Raw genomic sequence first — 20,802 nt, 5'->3', positions numbered from 1 at the left:
ATTAAATACGCGCTGATCCCTGATTTGCCTGACGGGATTGGAAGTCTAAATATAGATCGAGTTTCCTTCAGATGCTTGCTTCTATGTTCAGGCGGGGCCGAACAATGCCCAGTGACCTCGGAATTGGACCGCAAGGAGCTCTGTCATTCTGAAATGGGTCGTTGGAAGCAGCGCGAGGGCTATCACCACCTAATACCCGGGACTGAGATAAGCTGTATCAGCATTCGGCATGTACACAGTCTGATACAAATTATACTTTCCCATAATTTCGCTACCGGTTAGCGGGTATTGGATTGGACCACACACGAACACACAGTCTAAGAATACTTCAATTTTTCTTTTATCCACTGTACTTCAGCAACTCTTTTGAAATTTTATATGGAAAAAAAGCACGGGAGGTGGGTTGGATATTTCAAATTTGGTTCATGGTTCATGCTTCTCCGTTTAAATTCACTTTAATTTGAAATAATTCTATTGATAACTAACTTATCAATATGTGACCTTTTAAACGACTTCCTCCCATAGTGCCTCCAAGAGGCGGAGGTGCCGGGAATGGACTATCTTAAAACCCATATTTGTTGCTCCATTCTGCTCCACCACCGCTGCCACCAGCCAGCACCGCCACCGACATAAACTCCTGTAACAAACATGAAAATGTTTCGGCATCACCTCTCTCTAGCCTCTTCTAAGCTCACAACGGACACCGGTCCGGCACTGGAGAGGAGATAAAATAAACATAAAAAACATGTTATCTCACCCAGGAGAAAGACATAATCGCAGCAGCGCAGCAACAAAAACAGGAGTGACAGTCATCAACGCCGGTGTTCAGACCTCAGACTGGCTCAGACTGGGTAGGGTAAAGTGGTAATGGTTGTACGTTGATCATTTTGGGTAGATATGGCTTAGAAGCAATTTTCAAAATATTAGTTAATTTAATATTCCAGTTATGGACAACTAATTTGAACTAAGTCGAAGAAAATCCATTCTGTTTTCAAATCACCCTTCTTAGAACGTCGCGTCATTTGATGCTCGCGCGCGTGGATAATCAAAGTGCTATGTTTAGAACGTGCGAGTTTAAAAAAAACTTAATTGCAAAGCCCACCACCATCAGAAGACTCTCCACGAGACAAGAATCAGCGACGCAAGCCAACAGCGGACTCCTGGCCATTCAGTGCTACCCGTCTTTATTTATTGCTTAATACACGACTTGATAAGCCTCATTAGTCTGCCGTAAAATCCTAACTCCGCGGACTTCAGGCTAACTAACTAGCTGGTTGGTCTGGGTTTGCCGAGGATTGCAACGCAGTGACGAAAGTGTTGCGAATCTTCTTATTAATACTATTCGGACCTGTTGATAGTGCAGTGTTGCCAAGATGAACGCATAGGCTGCTGCGAAATGCCATGCATTTCCTTTTGGATTTAAGGATTAGAGTGTTTCAAACATTCTAACATTTTAGAACTAGTTTCTCAATAAAAAAAATACAATGCAAAGTCGATTTGCGAAATCGTAGAAAACCACTCTTTTTGCAAAACGAATCCCACTAACCAAAAATTAAGCTGCTATAAAAGTTATTTTTTGTCAATTTAAGGTAAAACAGGACGCCAGTTCTTGGACATCTTAAGTTATGGACTCGAAAGAAAGCTTGAATTCTTTATATTTATCGTCTGCAACAGACAGAATTTGTTTAAGTTACCGCGTTTTCCTTAAAGATGCTCCATAACACAAGTCATGGTGTCAAATATGGCGCTGCCTTCCCGTTTCACCTTAAGCCGCAAACCTAACAATGTTCCCACTGAGAATTTTGACTCGAGCCTCGACTCGATTCAGGCTCGATCTCGTGCCAGATCGACTCGAGGCTCGAGCCAGAATTCTCAGTTGGTTTTTAAATTAAGTTACAGCGTACCGTCAGTGGGAGTGACTATGGGTCAAAAAACGACACACCTCTCGTAATTACTTAATAACAAAAACAATTTAAATAACATCGAAAATCTTCCAACGTAGATTTGTTCTTAGATAGTTTACTAACATTTTCCCAAAATATGGTGGATTTTGATGAACACTACCTTAAATGCCAATAGTTTGAAAATTGACCCAATCTCACCCCTTAGAGAGGGTGACATTGGGTCAAATGAAACTAAAATGATGCTCAAATACAACGATATGGTAAAAACAAGTCATCCAACAGTGTTTCTTGTTCGAGGGAATCGTATTGACATGCTACAATATTGTGCATTATATTATATACATTGCAATGTTTGAAGTGGAGATTTTCAAACATTTGAGTAGTTTTTGAGCAATCCCAACAAAAATTTTAGAAAAATGATTTTTCAAGAGGTAATTTTTGGCCAAAAACGTACCTCAACTTTAGACAGCTGTCAAAATAACAGGATTTGCTCTAGGAACGAGATTTTTTTCAGCGAAGTCATCTTAAGATGTCCCCTACACAACCCTTTTAACAGAATTCAGTTTAATTGAGAAGAATCTAGGAAATGGTGAAAACCGTAAAAAATCACTTTGACCCAATCTCACCCCCCAGACTCAATGTCACCCCCACTGACGGTAGTTATTCAAATCAGCAAATTAGGTAAAATAGATTTTCCGAAGAATTGTGCTAAATTTTAGCTATGGTGTCTTCGGAAGAGTTGATGCAAATAGAAAAGGGCAAAATTTGGCTTGGTTGAAAAATAGGATGGTTTATAATTAAAGTGTTTTAAAAAACCTAACTTTAAAAAATACTTTTCTTTTTTTTTATTTTCTTCTAAAAAAAAATTTGGGCCTGCTAATCCAAGCAAAATTTGTCTAAATCTGGTAATCTACGCCGTCTACGACTAACTCTATGAAAAGAATTGTCGAAGCACTTTCTATTTTGGAATCTAAAAATTGGCAATAGGTAAACATTATTATTTAAATGAAGAAACCTGAAACATGACCGGAAATCGTTATATCGACTCTTTGGTTCAATTCTGAGGGCAGACTCAACTTCAGTAGGCAAAATGACATGTAAAAACTTAACGCTGAACAATTTCAAAATTTCGTTAGGGTGGTACTATACTCTTATATCTCAAGTTTAAATAAAGATAACCGTTCGTTTTTTTTTCAACGTTTGTAGTGCTAACAATCATTCGAATTTTACCTGATGCTGTAGATATCCAATCATCTCAAATTGTTCTCTAAATATATCAACAAATATACTTTTGATCATGATTCTAGCAACTCTGTCCCACGCGTAACCCTTCAGGGCACACACCAATGGTGTACGTCTCGTTAGAACTCGCCAACGATCGGCGTCGTCGTACGGCTCACTCGCCGTATAGATGCAAATGTGCACAAACTTTACATCCACCTAATCCAACGTGAAAAGTTGGCGCCATCAATTCACGTGAAAAGGTTAAACGCGGTCAGCACGTCTGGTCTCTGGTCTGGTCTGGTACCATGTCATGAGCGCGGGGATCGAATCCCACCTCCCGAGATCCACGATCGATCGCAACGCAATTAGTCTTAGAACCGCCACTGCCCGGGGATTTTCTTTGCGCTTAATGTCACACGGCACTGCTCAGAGGTAGCAGATCGGAGCCAGTGTCTGGTCAGGGTCAGTTGCCTGGCCTCTCTGCACCGCGCTTGTTGATGAAGATCCCCCCACCATGCTGAGAAAACTGTAAATTCTAGAGCTCTTGGGCCAGAGTAATACCACCCAGGAAGCCAAATGCCAATTACGCGCGCGATTTTTTTAAGGCACATGCCATAAAGCTGACCAACTGTTGTTAGATCTTCTTTTTTTTGCAACAAGAATAACATAAAACGCCTTCGGCAAATTTATAAGCTGCTGTTCATCAAAATTGAACTCCCACTTCCGCGACGAGAGCAGTTTTATGGCCCAGTTGCATGCAAACTAGGGTGGTTAATGCTCGACTGAGAATACCTCTAATTTTTTGGGATTCATCTATATTTGTTCTACTTTGCAAAAAAGGACCACCCTAATGAACAGACAAAAAGTGTTTAAGTTAAACTTTAGAGTTTAGAGTGATCATCAGCTAGACCTCCCGGTAATAACCCCCTTAACAGACATTACACTGCACTGCAAACAGCAGGGAACAAAAATCCAGCATAAGTACGTTAGGTTCAACTACGCAAACACGATGCGCTGCACTGCTCAATGATAGTTTATTTATCTTTGCAAATGGGTACTCATTAACTCGGACTACCAGATGTGTGTGCACCAAGGTCAATTTGAATTTTTAATGTTTTTTTTTTGCTCAGGAAATGAACACAAATCTCTATGTTTACCATTAATGTAAACGATCTACTCTCTCGAAGATGTTATACGAGTTCAAGATCGTTTATGGGACTTCATTTTCACCATTGAATGACATAATTTGAAGGAGCGTCTATTGAAATTATAAGCCATGGTTACAACCTCTTGCAACATTTTAATGAAAAATGGTTTTAAGCGAGCCCAAACATGCTAAACAGCTGTCCTAACTCGCCCCATGTGTCCCGATTCGCCCTAGATGACGGTACAAAGTACACGTGTGCGACTGCGGGTGAGTTTTTAATGCAGAAAAATGCATTTTAAATAGCATTCACATGATAAGAGTACTATTTTCATGAACAATCTGAAGTTTTTTGAAAAAAAAAGTTTTAAAGAGGGGTGACATGAGCATTTGAAATATGTCCAACGGCCTTACGACGATCTTAAAATTCAGTCCGATTTTTCTTTTTGTATTCAAAACATTGTTCATAATTTTTCATAGAATTCCAAATGCAGGTGTTTATGTTTTATTAAGGGCGTCAATCGTCACCATACTGCCAAATGAAATTTGACAGGTTGTGAAATACTGACAATGGGTTGATTTAAAAAAAAAATACACCTTATCAGCGATTTGTATTGTTTATCCAAATGAGCCATACAAAAGACTTTACAATGTCCCATCCCAGAGAGTCAAGGAGTACCAAACCTTCTTAGCATGGTGCTCCCAACGAATACAACCAAAAATCTCGGAGCGCATGGTGGTGTGTCCCCACGCTTCTTCCTCCCCTGCCGATTCAGAATTGTGTTGTTGTTCAAACACTCTGTGTTCAAACTCAACCCAATTACGAGTCATCTCTGGGATACGGCTTTATGCAGTAGGCCTGGCCGCTTTAACACTTGTGATGTTTCAATGCATTCCGATGCAATGGCGCACTACAAATGTTAATAAATGACAAGAAGAGTGCTAGGCGTCATCTAACCTAAGGCACTATCCAGGATCCCTTCGAAAGATTGGCTGCGTTAGGGTCTGATTAGATTAGATTAAGCCATACAAAAGACTTTATTCACGTAAACTTGGCTTTATTTTGCAGTAAATTAACTGTTCTGACCTGCAATGTACGGTTAGGACAAGTTCACTGACCTTTTCGTCCTGTTTGTAACTTACACAGAAAAAAATGATGGTAATATTCATCAGGAAATAGTGACAGACTTTGTGTCAAAAAAATGTGTAATATACCATGAAGAATTGGTAAATATTCATCAGTTTTTGATGAATATTCATCAGGTTCACATTTTTACACATTTGTTATGTAACATTACTCAAAAAAAGAGGTATTATTCAACCTGGGTAATTCTCCGCCAACTCACACAGCAACTTTGTCCTAAAGGGTAACTTTTGTCGCTGATCACGAATCCGAGGTCCGTTTTTTGATATCTCGTGACGGAGGGGCGATACGACCCCTTCCATTTTTGAACATGCGAAAAAAGAGGTGTTTTTCAATCATTTGCAGCCTGAAACGGTGATGAGATAGAAATTTGGTGTTAAAGGGACTTTCATGTAAAATTAGACGCCCGATTTGATGGCGTACTCGGAATTCCGAAAAATCGTATTTTTCATCGAAAAAAACACTAAAAAAGTTTTAAAAATTCTCCCGTTTTCCATTACTTGACTGTTAAAAAATTTTGGAACATGTTATTTTATGGGAAATTTAATGTACTTTTCAAATCTACATTGACCCAGAAGGGTCATTTTTTCATTTCGAACAAAAATTTTCATTTTAAAATTTCGTGTTTTTTTCTAACTTTGCAGGGTTATTTTTTTGAGTGTAACAATGTTCTACAAAGTTGTAGAGCAGATAATTACAAAAATTTTGATATTTAGACATAAGGGGTTTGCTTATAAACATCACGAGTTATCTCGATTTTACGAAAAAAAAAGTTTTGAAAAAGTTGGTCGTCGTTGATCGTAGCCGTTCATGGTCACCCGCGACAGACACGGACGACGAAACAAAGAGAAACGCAAGAAAAACCTTACGTGTTGGAAAATATTCCTAAAACAAATTGAAATCCTATCAAAGTCACCCCGATTTACGGTAACACTTTTTTTTATAAATTTTTCTGAACAATCCCTGGAACTTTGTGTAAGACATCAAATTGTCAAAAAAACGATTTCAAGGAATCGATTTTCTTGGAAGAAGTGAAATGAACAGTAAAAGTTAATTTGTTAAAATTCGTGATGCATGTTTGTGATATATTTTAAATTTGTTCTAGCCAACAAGCCATGACTCTTTTGTGTTTTTTTAATCAAAATATCACTGAATATTTTTGTCTACAGACTCCACGTGCAATAAACATCAGTCTTCAATTTTTGTTTTGTTGTTTTTTTTTCACAGTTGTAAGGCCGTTGCAAATATTTTTCAAAGATTATGATTATTGGCGAAGAATGGCCCCTGCTCAAATGCCAAAATCTCTGAAACTATTGATCTGAATTGAAAAAAAAAAAATTGTTGATCCTTTTGAAAAAAAAAACATCGCATTGTAAATGTTCCATTAAAATTTTTAAAAGGATCGATTCAACACAAGACTATCATTTTATAATTGAGCTGAAATATTTAATTCCTTTTAAAAAGAAAAATCGCTACTAAAACTGTGCAACGAGTTTGTAATTAAATTTAAAAAAAATCTCCTTCGGTCTCCTTAAATATTCATCCTGTTTACTTTTACCTAAAAACAGGTGAAAAAAGCATCCATGGAAAATCTCCAAACAGGTCTCGCAATATTTAAATAAAAATTCATCATGAAAGGAAACCTTGCGTCTGCTTTTGAAGGGTACCCAATCGCACTGCAAACAAAACATATATTTCAAACATGCCAAATGTAACACGCAATAAAGCCATTTCTCTTGTCTTGTCTCAGTGCTGCTTCCTGGGAATCATCAAGCCCAACGGGGCCTAAATAAACACTGTATAAATTTACCTTTCTTTCGTCCGGAGCTCATCCGCCTCCAAGCAAGCGCTCCAACCAACGAAAAGCGATCTATTTTACTTTGGTTGGCAGCAGCATCGCAAAATTGAGAGCACCTGAAGACTTCTCTGCTTCCTGTCGTCATCTTTGGGACAGAAGGAAGATTTAGGCACAGACAAATAGATGGTAAACTCTAGTTGACTATCGGCACAATTTGACACTTCTTCAAAAAGCAAAGATAACGAAATCAGATCGAACTACGCAATACCATTAACATAAAGAATGGATAGTTGAATGAAAATATTAACTAAAATTCGTATGTTTATCTATGTTTAAGATTATATTGGTTTTAATTCTGACTCAACAGGTGGCTCTGACACTATTAAGATAATTTAATGTTGTTTTCAAATAAAAAGTGTAAACTACCTTGTTTGTATTGCAGCTTTAGTTAGTGGGCTACACAATTTAAAAATAGATGAAAGTTTATTATTTTTTTCAAAGAATCTTTCTTTTTGTCTGTGATTCAGCACTCAGCAAATCCACAATATTGCCCAATGGGAAGAGAAAGGGTCTTGACTTTCTAAGCCTAGCGACGACTTTAAACAGATTACACTCCTCAAGTTTGCCATCCCTCGGGGCATGGCGATGAGGAGGACGATTTGAGAGCAAACACAATCGTCCACTTTTCAAAAAGGGATAAGGAAAGGATAAGGAAACGAGACGAAGACCAGGACTGGAAGAAAGTATCCCGAAAGGAATAGGTATCTCTCGAAGAAGCGGTTAAAACGGCTGAAACAAAGGAGGACGGCCGAGGAGGGAAAAAACGCTTTAGATCTAACATCGATAAGCGAAAAGAGAGTGTTCAAACGTAATTTTTTGCCGACCATTTCCTCCTGCTTGCGCACAGTTTTATCCTTTTGTGGATTTGGCAATTAGGAAATTTTTACGATGGCGAAATCCTTTGTCCGAGTTTCGAAGCGGGGGAAAAAAATAGCCCAGAGAACTTTCTTTTTGCACAATCATTGCGCAGCGAAGATATTTCGTTCCCAAGAACTGGTTGAGTTGCGATTGTGTTGTGCAAGGATTGAGTGGGATAATAAAATTTCAAAGAAATGTTACGAAAAAGTAGCCTGGATTTTGGCTGCACATGTGAAACGGGAAGAAAACATGGTTCACTAAATCACCGGAGCGAAAAAGGATAAATACAACTGACCACTCCGGTTCGGCGATCAGTCAGTGGTGGAATGTTAGGAAGTGAAGTTTTTGCTAGTGAAATCGTTAAAGGATCTTAGGTGTTTTGAGTGAAAATGATCGAGTGCAATACTTTGAAGTGAAATGTGGACACTGGAAAAAACTTTTATCTTTTTTTCTTTTTAGATTTTTTTTCTAGGGAAATATGTTTTAGTTTTGAAGTTGGAGTTTCATTATTAGCATTAATTCTAGACATTTGAGGGAATTCTTAGGGAATCATAAGGTGTGGTAATGACTCTTTAAAAAAAATGCAGATTCTAATTATTTTCCTGAAACTTTATGTAAATTTCTCGATATTTTCGATATTTCACCTCGGGTTAGTTTGCCATTGGTTCTAAGCGTCAGTTGTACGCAAAGCCGTTTTGGAATTTTCATTCAATTTACGTATTATAAACATCAAACATTATTAAAATTATTTATCTGCACGCACTTTAAATGCTCTTTTCTGAAAAAAAAAACTATGAATTTTATTTGTTTCAGAGAAAAGCAAAATGAGTTTTGGAGGATGTAATGGCGTATTGCAAACTAACCCGAGATTATGACAATTTTATATCTACATAAATTATAAATGGCAGCTTCAATTGCATTGAGTAGAGTAGAAAATCAACACAAGGTTTAAATTAGTTTTAGATCATCCTATTGTCTTGTTGGGATATCTTTCTTCTTATTTGATAAATTTTTATATTTAATCATAAGAATTTTACTTAGCACATTTATAAAGTAGGAAAAAAACAGAAATAATATTTAGTGTATGGAGTTGTAGACCATCGTACCTGAGTAAGTATTATTTATTATCGGTTCAAGAACAAATTTCAAAGATTACCATATTTTTAAATATTACTCCCTTAATCCTAGTTTAGCCAACGAGAGGTTTGAAATTGAAACAAACAAATCTTGAAACAATTAGATTCAATTTCAATGTCCTAAAATCAAAATATATTTCATTATAATCAAATCAAATCAAATCAAAATCAAATTATTCGCTCTACAGCATTGCCTTGGCGTTCTCGATTGCGAGATTCCTACTCGAAACTAGGTGTCCGAAGGCTTGATTGTTGAGGCAATTGCAAACCTCTTTTTACACCTTAGCTTCCATCTAACTACCCCGGGATTCGAACTGACGACCATTGGATTGTTAGTCCAACTGCCTACCAGCGACTCCACTGAGACAGGACCCAGGGAGACGACTCCTACACCTGGACTGAGCTAACGACCTAACCTTTGTAGGTTAGTCCGGGACCAACATTTACTTCCCTTCCGACGGAAGGCGTGATCAGACAAATCTCGTCTCGAAAAATGCCACCGGGACCGTCTGGGATCGAACCCAAGCCGACTGGGTGAGAGGCAATCACGCTTACCACTACACCACGGTCCTGGATTTCATTATAAAGCCTTTGCAAATATAAAATCGATTTTCAACTACAGTTAAACCTCGCATAGTGCGCAGGCGTTACGCTTTGTATTTCGTCGATTTCTCAAACACAGCATAATATTTTTGAAATTTTTTTGAAGCAATTTGTTCGTCTTGTTCCAATCTACAAAAAGATAGCAAAAATATGATGTCGTTTTAGAGTTATCGAAGAAATAAAAAGCGTAAAACGCCTGCGCACTATGCGAGGTTTAACAGTATTCAGAATACATTGTAATACAAATGACAACATTTTAATTTAGAATTTTGGGAACACAGATCAGTATGAGACTTTTATAAATTCATTGATGATTTCCTCATTTTTGATAGTACACCCAAAACTGGGCAGTGGTTGTCCGAGAGAATAATGGCCTCGAGACGAAAGAATAGTGGTACCATTTACGGACACAGAGAACACAGCTCGAGATGGGCGAAAGAATTATCCTCTCGAGGTTCATTTGCTAAAAAAAGTTCATCCGTCAAAAAAAAAAAAAAAAAAACCAAAAGTGTCGACTACGGGAATCGAACCGTAGACCTTTGACATACTAACCCAAGGACATTACTGCCTCGGCTACCACAGCTTGGTGGCTAAGGAGTGGTCAGATGTCGATGTATGACACTTGTTGGAGATTTATTGTATCAATTAATGAATGAACTCATTTGTTATGGTGGTGTGAGTTGATAGAATTATTCTCTCGATTTTGGCTCTGAGCTATCAATAAATTTTGAGGGAACGATTCTCTCGACTCGGAATTTTGGGTGTAGTAAAACCGTAATATTTTATAAAGCATTTTGTAATTTGATTTGTAGTGTCATCAGAAAAATTACTACAAATTGACTACAAACAAAAAAATAAATGTAACAAAATCATCATATAACAATAAAACAAAAAAAATGTTTCACAATTCTACCGTTGTACAACAACAAATTCTGTCTTTCAATTTTGAAAACTAATTATAATTATTTTCTTTTTCTTACAGGTGACTGATAAACAAATGCGAAATTGAATCAGTAAGTATGTATAATTCTTTGATTTAAAAAATCCATTGCTATTATTTTCCACAATTATCAACATACTTTTAGATAGCAAATAATCTGTATAGATAGGTTTTTCAACTTCTTAGTCTGTCTGTAGTTTGTTTGTTTTTTAATTCTAAATTAAAAAATTTCTAATAAAAAAACTTGGTTTTGTGAAGAAATTAAACAAATCATAAATTTAAGCAAATATTTTCTACAGTGAAAACAAAAATCGTGTTCTGGATAAAAAATTGTCTTAAAAAAAATGGCCCCATAAAGTGACCAATCTGATTTGAACACAGGGTAAATTTCCCTTTTCTATCGTTCCAGAAAGGAAAATGATTTCAACATCTATTTCTGTCTATTTTGAACGCGCTTAAATTGAGTTAAATTGAGTTATATAAATTAATCTTGTCATCATTCATTTTTATTCTGTTCAAGGCCAATTTGTTCGAACATTCCATGTTTGGTTTGTAACGAAAAAGCTAGCTTAAAATGGCGTTGAGTAGTTATTTGGTGACTATTATAAAAATTATATGCCTTATTTGAAAATTAGCTCGAAATTCATGATTTCCATACAAAAATAAGAAATTAAAAATAGTTCATAAACCTCTGTAGTTTTTCGTTCAACTTTTTTTTTAATCGTGTAACATGATTTTTTTATAAAAATTTTTCGAATCCGTTATAACTCAGACAAGTCATTTTATATTTAAAACATTTTGTTCTGTTTATTTTTTTGTGTAAATTAGTGGAAACATTCCTTCTGAGCAACAATGGTTTCAAGTTTAAAATACGATAGAAAAAGAAGAAAACGACGTGGAGAAGAATTCCAGCCCAAAACAGGAATTTTTACGTATTTTTTCTCGACCCTCTCCGATATCAATGAAACTCGATAATGACATTTGAGAAGGGCGTAGGTGTATTAAATATTTTTGTATTTCGTAATTTCAATATTGCTGTATCGCAAAGCCGTTGCATCGTATCAAAAAGTGGTCAAAGACAAACTTGTAAGAAATTTGACGGGCTTTCCGAAAAAAAAATACACTGAAAGAAAAAAATACTCCAGTTTTATGAGATTTTTTGATTTTTAAGTTTAAAACCTTCGACCACCACGATTTTTTTTTCGTTCATTTTTTTTGTGAAAATATCTTAAGATGTTACAAAAAGATTCACGAAAAATGCAGGATGGAGCAACTCATCTAAAAAACACAAAAATCATTTAATGAAACTGTTTTTTTTTTAAGTGCCCTAAACATCAAAATTTTCAAAAACCGAACACGAGAGTAGATTCTCCAGACAATCCAGACAATCTTAAAAGAAATTGGACGAGCTTTCTGGTAAAAATATTTTCGAGACTGTAAAATCAAAACTGTCATATAAAAATTGCCATAACCATTTTTTCAATATTTTTATTTTTAAAACCACTGTTATTTCATAAGGATTTAGCCAATGTTCAATATGGAGACTTTTATGTAAAATTATCTGGAGAATCGACTCTAGTGTTCGGTTTTTGAAAATTTTGATGTTTAGAGCACTTTAAAGAAAAACAGTTTCAGTAAATGTTTTTTGTAATTTTTAGGCAAATTGTTCCATCCTGCATTTTCATGAGTGGTTTTTTTCTTTCAGTGTATTTTTTTTCGGAAAGCCCGTCAAATTTCCAACAAGTTTGTCTTTGACCTTTTTTTGATACGATGCAACGGCTGTTTAGAGCACTTTAAAGAAAAACAGTTTCAGTAAATGTTTTTTGTAATTTTTAGGCAAATTGTTCCATCCTGCATTTTCATGAGTGGTTTTTTTCTTTCAGTGTATTTTTTTTCGGAAAGCCCGTCAAATTTCCAACAAGTTTGTCTTTAACCTTTTTTTGATACGATGCAACGGCAATACAGCAATATTTAAATTATGAAATACAAAAATAACTAAAACACCTACGCCCTTCTCAAATGCCATTACTCATTATCGAGCAAAACTGGCTCTATATACACAAAAATGGCTTATATAACGTAGGATTACATGTCTACAAAGTTTCATTGAAATCGGAGAGGGGTACAACCGATTCCCTATTTGACATGGAATTGCTCTGAACAGAATTTAATTGTAAACAAATCAAGCAATATTTGAAAAATACTAAAGAAACAAAATTTGTATATAAAACTGCAAAAAAGCGGATAAAACCAAAAAAATGCGTCCAATTTTACTTTCCAAATCATCACCATTTCAGGCTGGATTTTTTTAACGGATCTATTTTCGAATGTTCAAAAATTATAGGGGGCGTATCGCCCCTTCGTCACTAGATACAAACTAGATATCGAAAAAATGGACCCCTTTGGACAAAGTCTCACACAAATTGAATAGGGGTCGGGACATCTTTTTTCCGATTTCGTGTGAGTTAGGAGAGAATAACCCAATACTTTAAAAACGGTCGATTTCTCAATTCCAGCATTTTTTATAACTCAATAGCAGGGAATATATCACATTTATGACCATTTACATAGTATATAAAAATGTTGCCTTTCTGAGTTTAAAAATATAAGCTTCTAATACCAAACCAATAAAACTGCATATTCACATCGTTATGTATCAACTCGAAATGCAATAAATTCCCCTCAAATGATAGCACAATTTTCCAACACCAGCTGCAAAAACACAATCCCAAAGTCAATTTCTTCATTAATTCTCACATAAACCAAGGGTCACGTTCCCTCCCCCAACCAAAATTATGCAACAAAACACACTCTCAACTCGCATTAAAATGGCAAATTGTCACGTACGCATATAAACAGCATCTCAACTTGGAGAGATTTCGCATCGATACCGTCGCGTGCCATCGAAGAGAGGAGGCAACACTTGCGCTGGGAACACTGCCACTTGAGGAGAACAACCCTCCTACACCGGGTTTGGGTGGTTGGCGAAACTGTTGGAACTGTGAACGAGCAATAACGACAATTGGGACCTGTCTGGAAAGTTATGCAACTACGCTGAGCTTTGGCGTGGCAGATTTGTTTACTTTTGTCAACCGTATTTGCATGGAAAGTTTGTTCTTGGTTGAGTGTTGGAAAACTTGGTAAGAAGTTTGCAAAATTTCCATATTCATTCATCAATCTTGGCAGCAAACTTTATCACTGTGTGGACAAATATTTTGACTTTGAACTCATCGATTTAACATTACATTTTTATACATTTTTATCTCTTTCTCGATAACTTAACAAACAGAAAATTCAAATGACCGGAATACTTTACTTATCATAAAAAATTTTAAAATATTTCCATATCAAATACTGATTAAATGGATATCAAAAGCCTCCGTGAAATAAATATAATTGGTTTACTTCAGAGGAGACACATGATAGACTGCTGTTATAAGCTATGGGAACACATAAAACTTGTTCAGCATTTATTTCAAAACAAGATTCTCAATTGAAGGCCAAGGACAACATTATATTTTAACTTAAGGGCGTCAACCTGTGCCTGCCCTAGAATATTAAATTTAATTTCCAACCTTGAAAAAGAAAGCAAAACAAGACTCTCCACAATCATTTAACACACAATTTTCAATAATAAGTGTCCGTTTATGATTTATGATTCATGGTTCTGCAAAATGTTTTCGCTTCAAAACATGTAGTGCGTATATCATGTTCCTTCTTTAAAAACAAAAAAAGCAGAGGCCAAACACATAAAACAACCTTATCACGCGAAGTTCACGGCAGTAAATCCGACACACGAATATTGAAAGTGAAACACCAAGTAACTTACGACGACTCTCTTGAAGTATATAAACATGTCTTCGAAATGTCAAAACGATCTCAGCGGGGACGGGGAATGCGTACCAGCACCAGCAGCGCCACAGTCATCATTCAAAAAGGCAAAGGAAAAACGCTTAAAGATGAATCTTTACGACATATTAATTATCTTCTTGACATCTTCTGGCGTATTCAGCTGGTTCTCCCCCTTCGTCACACACGTGCTCGTCCCCGCTACCTGTTCAGATCACACTAACACGATCTCCAATACTGGACTGAACTTTAGCGAAGCTGAACGCTAGCGAGAGTCTCCAGGTGGTGTACCGTAATCCGGGGTAATAGTGATCGCTTTTTTTTATTACTTTGTAAATTAATTTATACAATTAGTACAATTTTCTCAACGAATACCCCCCTTCTGTTAGAACCTGGTACCGACAGCAAAAATTACACATTTTTTTCTGACAGAGAATTTTTATCGACCCCGGGTATTATACAACCAAGATCTGTTACAAATTATAGGTTTGAGAATGATAATTTTCCATGTAATTTTGAAAAGATTTTCAACTTTTAGAAACCATGAAAAATTGTTATGAAAAATTCCAAAAATAAATAACAAATAAGTGCTTTCAACAAATACCTTAAATAAAAATTAAATGCATCTTAACAAAAAATATTAACCCAAAACCCGATTCAATATCACCAGAGGTGAAATAGAGCCTTTCTTACAAAATGATGAAACTCCGAAAAATATATTGGTACAATTATTTTTTCAGAAAAATAATGATACCACCCAGTTACAATTTGACCTAAAGTTTCGAATCTTTTTAGGCAAAATCTCGAATGCATTTTTTTTAATTTCAGAATTACATTACATTATGGGTCACAAGATAATTATATTTAATTTAGAAAAACTTATCGGATTGACATTATTAGAAAAAAACAAAGGGTACTCAGTCGTTGATGTTAGTCTATGATTAACTAAAAGAATATGTACCGATATTGCACTCTGTCGAGAAACCAGAAAGAACACTTTCATGCGCAGCGTAAAACGCGCTAGCGTAAATGTGCTGGCGTTTATGCTTCGACTTGACGACTTGTCGATCTTTCGAGCGTCAACGAGCCGGGATTTCGAATTTGATGTTCTGTATATGATTCTGTATAAAACCAAAAAATTAATGGGAAAAAATAGGGCAAAAATAAGTCGAAAACACTAATACGGCTATATCTCGGGAAATACATTTTGGAAAAGCTTCATATTTTGGGCCCAAGCAGTTTATGGCGCATGCTTTCGAATGGCTTTTTGTTTGAAACTCTCCTTTTAATTTGATAGTGTTATCTGTAAAATTGTCCAAAAAATACCTCTGAAAATGGCATTGACCACATTTACTGGTCGATAATTGTGAATCGAAAAATAAAATGTTCGTCTCCGACCCCATGGCTACAAACCTGAAATATAAAAATTGTGGGTTTTAGGAGTAGTTTTCCAATGATGGAAGACACACATTTTTAAGAGCGGATAACAATCGCGATTTTACGAAAAAAAAGTTTTGAAAAAGTTACTTTTTGCGTTTCTATTTGTTTCGTCGTCCGTGTCTGATCGATGACGACCAACTTTTTTTAAACTTTTTTTCGTAAAATCGTGATAACTCGTGATGTTTGTAAGCAAACCCCTTATGTCTATATATATATATTTTTGTAATTGTCTGCTCTACAACTTTGTAGAACATTGATACACTCTAAAAAATAACCCTGCAAAGTTAGAAAAAACACGAAATTTTAAAATGAAAAATGACCCTTCTGGGTCAATATAGATTCGAAAAGTACATTAAATTTCCCATAAAATGACATGTTCCAAAAATTTTTACAGTCGAGTAACGGAAAATGGGAGAACTTTTTTAGTGTTTTTTCGATGAAAAATACGTTTTTTCGGAATTCTGAGTACGCCAACAAATCAGGCGTCTAATTTTACATAAAAGTCCCTTTGACTGTGCATCAAAACAAACTTTAGTTTGATGCTTTTAAAAATCGTTGTTCACTATGCAATTTGGATTAGCAAAAAATTAATAGTGATTTGAATATCACAAAAATTTCAAGTGCTAAATGTGCTATTTAGCACTCAAAACTTCATCACTAAAACTAGCGAATAAGTGAAGGTAAAGGTTTCGGTCGTTCAAAACCTCATAGTGCAATGAAAAAAACATACTTCGAGCCAAACATTTCATTAGGACACAAAACCAAAACGTAAACATTCGGGATTATTCCACTATTCCATTCATTAGTACACTCCCTACATGCCCTCCAAGAATCAGATTGATAACAAACAATTTCCTATTGAAAAAAATCAAAAACACAAAAGGGCACATAAACATGTTCACTGCAAACCAAAAAAAAAAAGTTCAAATGTGCCCTTTTATTTTTCGTTAGGTTTTCGCACTTGAGGAACTTTTTGTGCTATAATGTGAACTCTTCATACATTCTTAACGCTAATTCACTTCAAAAAAGTTTGGTTTACTTTTCACCTAGGATTTCTGCAGAGAAAAACTTCGCCAAACACTATATTTAATACGGTCCCGCGGCTGCTGTTCAGTACACTTTTGAAGAATTTTTATGTTTCACATACCTTATCTACACTATTCAATCACAAAACTTCACCACCCGAGCAGGGGTAAATAACACGGGAATACCAAATTTTGGCATTACTTGGGCAAATAACAGCGACCAAAATGTGCCCTTGGTTGCCCAGTAATAGATGGTAAAATACCATGAAATCATACCAAAATCTTGTATGTGTAAGGGCACAACAATACCAAACCATGTTATTCCAAGGGTAAAATAATACCTCAAAATAAAACCATTTCAATACCAAGTTGAGGTCTTCTGGATTTTTGAACATTGCTTGAATACCAAAACTTGGTATTGCCATGGTTTTATTTTTAGGTATTCCCGCGCCCTTGGAAAATCATATTTTGGTATTTCTGTGGTCTTTCACATACATGATTTAGGTATGATTTCATGCTATTTCACCATCTATTACTGGGCAACCAAGAGCACATTATGGTCGCTGGTATTTGAACAAGTAATACTAAAATTTGGTATTTTTTTAGTGCAGCAGTTGCAGTTAGTGAAAAAACGGAAATTATTCATATGCAACAGCCAAATCTACTCACCTGATGATTCCATGTTGTTATTAGTGATATTCTTCACCACACCGAATGCATTTGTCATTGATGAACGGCCTGTGGTTGAAGTTCTTGAAGCTTCTGAAAAGTAACAAGTTTGAAAAATAAGTATTATTAAAATGAAACTGAATTGAAATTCACCAAAATTCATTAATCTGTCGATTGACTCGTTTTTCAAAGTATTTGGTTATCCCGTTACAACGTTTTTGAAAAAAATATTAGTGGGTATATCACACTAATTTTTAAAATCATCTTTAACATTTTTGGGTTTCAAGTCATTTTAGCGCAAAATTAATTAACTCGTAAAATTTTTTTAACAAATTTCCCATAGTTTCAGAGAAAATTGATGAAACCTTTCAATATTCAATCATCATATCAATAATGTTTAAAATCAAGTTTGAAATTTCCGGTTTTGAATGAAAGCATTCGCTTTGAGACATGATTTTAGCGCAAAATTAATTATTTTGTCAAAATTGGTCAAAATTTTCCCATAGTTTCAGAGGAATTTTATAAAACACTTTAATACCAAAATAATACCAAAATGTGCCATCCTGACTTAGAATATTTTCCACAATTTCAAGTCATTTCTATAGGAGGTATATCAAAAATGTTTAAAATCAAGTTTGTAATTTCCGGTTTTGAATGAAAGCATTCGCTTTGAGACATGATTTTAGCGCAAAATTAATTATTTTGTCAACATTGGTAAAAATTTTCCCATAGTTTCAGAGGAATTTGATAAAACACTTTAATACCAAAATAATACCAAAATGTGCCATCCTGACTTAGAATATTTTCCACAATTTCAAGTCTTTTCTATAGGGGGTATATCAAAAATGTTTAAAATTAAGTTTGAAATTTCCGGTTTTGAATGAAAGCATTCGCTTTGAGACATAAATTTAGCGCAAAATTAATTATTTTGTCAAAATTGGTCAAAATTTTCCCATAGTTGCAGAGGAATTTGATAAAATACTGTAATACCAAAAGAATACCAAAATGTGGTGTTCGACCATTGACAAATTCTGCAATTTTGCAATATCAAAACAATACCTTAAATTGGTATGATACCACATTTTGCTCTCGCATAATCCTTAAGACAAATTTTAAAGGGTCCAGGAATACCAAAATTTGGTATTGATACCAGAGAAAGGTATTATTACGCATTTCCCTTGTTATTTACCCATGCTCGGGCAATAATCAAAATTTCTACTGAATTCCTCATTATTTCTAACTAAACAAAAGGGCCCGTAAACATCATTCAAAACAACAATCCGGTGACAGCGCTTTAGTGCCCTTTCAGCTCTCTTTGAAATAGCATTTAGAAAGGGCTCATTATGAACAACAGTTGGAAAGTTAAAAGGGCCCAATAACGATTTTTTTTAAATTATGAGTTTTATTGACAAAATCAACAAAAATTAAGAAGCATTTAAGCAGAGTTGGGGATAATGATGTGTTTTATCGTATCATCAGTAAAAATACCATCAGTCAAGCTTCTTTTTTAAATAGGAATTGAAACAAGTTGTCCACTTTTTGCAAGCGATTTTCTCGAATCGCGGTTTTTGGTTTTTTTTTTTAAGCCATGGCCTTAAAAAAACTGTCAAGTGCTATTGAGTGCCGATGCACGTCTGGTCGTACCGCCCCTCCGTCACGAGATATCAAAAAACGGACCTCGGATTCGTGATCAGGGACAAAAGTTACCCCTTAGGACAAAGTTTCACGCAAATCGAAGAGGGTTCGGGGTAACTGCTGTGTGAGTTGGCGGAGAATTACCCAAAACTAAAAAAAATTAACAATACTTGCGAAAAGCTCAATGTTATTAACAAAATTATATCTTCTTGCGGTGTTACTCAAAAAAAATCCACAAATATTCAAAGACACTCCCGGGTTACGGTACCGACCCCTTCTCGGGACCCTCGGCCAGACCGCTGCTGGTAACGTATAGCCCGGTGCGGTAGTGTTACACCGCGGCCAGCTTTAAACCAGGCACAAGGTCAAGTTTCCTGTATGCACTTTCTCTTTCAACTGGCGCAATATATCCCACCAACGACAGTGAGAGTGAGTGGAATTGGCTGTGGATGCAAAAAAAAACTTTTATCCGTTGCCGCCGCGTGAAAACCAGTTGGTCGTTTATCAAAAATCTTACGCAGCAAACTGACACATAACACAAACACGCACATAACCAGATTAGTGTGGCTCTTTGGTCAAGTCATTCATCGAAATGCCAACGAACCGGCCTCCGGCGAATGCCGATGAGGATGACGAACGGACGGATCAAGATTTTGGACGGTTTTGACAACTTTTTTCAGGGAGCTTTTAATTAAAGCCGTAAATTCCTCCATCCAAGCGGAAGTCACACTTTGTTTGAAGATTGGGGAAGGTTGGCAGAGCACTCCAAAGTTTGGCGATTGAATGTTAATTTTGAAAATAATTGCAATAATTTCGTAAAAAAAAGCAAAAAATAAATTCTAAAATTATACGAATGTTCTACTGTCAAACAGAGATTTCTTTCACAAAAAAAACTGACCTAATTCAAGTAATTTCGGTTTGGTTCTTAAGCTTCATATAATTTCGATATAATTATTCAAAGATTGTGTTGCGGAATTTCACGCAAAATTACCCTAACACGCAACACTGTAGAGGGAAACTGTTTTGATTGTTGAATGAGAACGCGCAAAAGAAGCAAAGAAGGGAGTTCAAATTGGGGTAATTAAGATGCGTACTGTGTTGACACAGTGGCTGCCAGTTATTTTTCGGCAAGCACTAACAACAGTATGGAAAGGGTAATGAGGTGAAGTGGAACTAGTTTTCCCTCCATTTGACCCAGAAAAGAAAAGACCGTAGAACAGTTTTTTATTAGAGCAAAATACATTCCGAGGAACTATTATTTGAACTAACTTTGAAATGAGACTTAATCAAATCAAACAAATCAAATTAGGCTGGTACAAATTTTTAAAAGTTTTCGTCAAATCTTACATTTTTTTTAAAAAACTAATTATTGC

General features: G+C 35.6%; 1 protein-coding gene across 5 annotated transcripts in view; it reads left to right on the top strand.

Annotated features, from left to right (window-relative positions):
- The window catches only part of LOC120412535 (mucin-17-like), a 171,454-nt gene that overhangs the window by 137,630 nt on the left and 13,022 nt on the right, over positions 1-20,802 (top strand). Inside the window, exon 5 of one of the 5 annotated variants that reach the window (XM_052708428.1) lies at positions 10,854-10,884. The exons of 3 other annotated variants lie outside the window; for them this stretch is intronic. The gene's annotated coding sequence lies outside the window, so the exon portion shown is untranslated. Of the gene's footprint in view, positions 1-10,853; positions 10,889-20,802 lie in introns of all 5 variants that reach the window. One more of the 5 variants, XM_052708429.1, reaches the window with a different exon arrangement.

Source organism: Culex pipiens, chromosome 2 (assembly GCF_016801865.2).
Source record: "Culex pipiens pallens isolate TS chromosome 2, TS_CPP_V2, whole genome shotgun sequence".
Taxonomy (NCBI): Eukaryota; Metazoa; Arthropoda; class Insecta; order Diptera; family Culicidae; genus Culex; species Culex pipiens.
Note: the sequence above shows the minus strand (reverse complement) of the source record. Positions and strands in the feature narration are given on the sequence as shown.